Here is an 857-nt window from a genome sequence, read left to right on the forward strand (position 1 = left end):
GGGAGGAGGATGGGACATAGCAGAGGGTGGGGGATGGGGAATCAAGGATGGCAAAACAAAAGGCAAGGTATGCAGGACATAAGAATTGGAAAATTATTTGCTGAGAACATGTATGTTGATATGCTTGATTGAGCTAATGCACAGTGTATTTTGGATGGAAAATTTATTTGTGTGTTGTGATGGTGTATAGTGAATTAATGTAGAAAATGAATAAATTTAAAATTTAAAAAAGAAAATTAAAAAATAGCGATAATAATCAATAAAATGAAATAAATAATTATTTTTAAAAGTAAGATAATTAAAATTTAACAATAAATATAAATGGATAAAATATCTACCAACGAAACACTAAAAATGAATTTCAAAAAATTATCATAACTTGTTTTTATATGTATAAGCTAAAAATAAATAAGACAAACTTTATAAAATTTCTTAGAGACTCTTGCTCTATTTCTAACCATACAACTATGGAGACTGGTTTCTGCTCAGTGAATGTCATTACAACAAAACTTGGAAATATTGTGAATAGTCATTATCTCATATTGTGAATAAAATGTAGATTAGACATGTTAACAAGAAACACAATGTGTTTGCATTTATCAAATCAAAAATCTTTATATTCAGAGTATTTTCAAAGTGTGTTTACAATCGTTTATGACATAAAATCTAATTTCATTTATAAATTTTATTTAGGTGAGATTGTAGAAAGACAAACATTGTATTAACAATTCTCTATATTAACAGCTTACACACACATTTTCAATAAACAATATCAATGTGATCAAATGATAAAGCACCTGGAAGTTATAATGAGTTCTGGCATTTTGCTAAATAGAATGAAAAACTACAGAAATATT

This window comes from Tupaia chinensis, unplaced genomic scaffold (assembly GCF_000334495.1).
Source record: "Tupaia chinensis unplaced genomic scaffold, TupChi_1.0 Scaffold000557_1, whole genome shotgun sequence".
Classification (NCBI taxonomy): domain Eukaryota; kingdom Metazoa; phylum Chordata; class Mammalia; order Scandentia; family Tupaiidae; genus Tupaia; species Tupaia belangeri.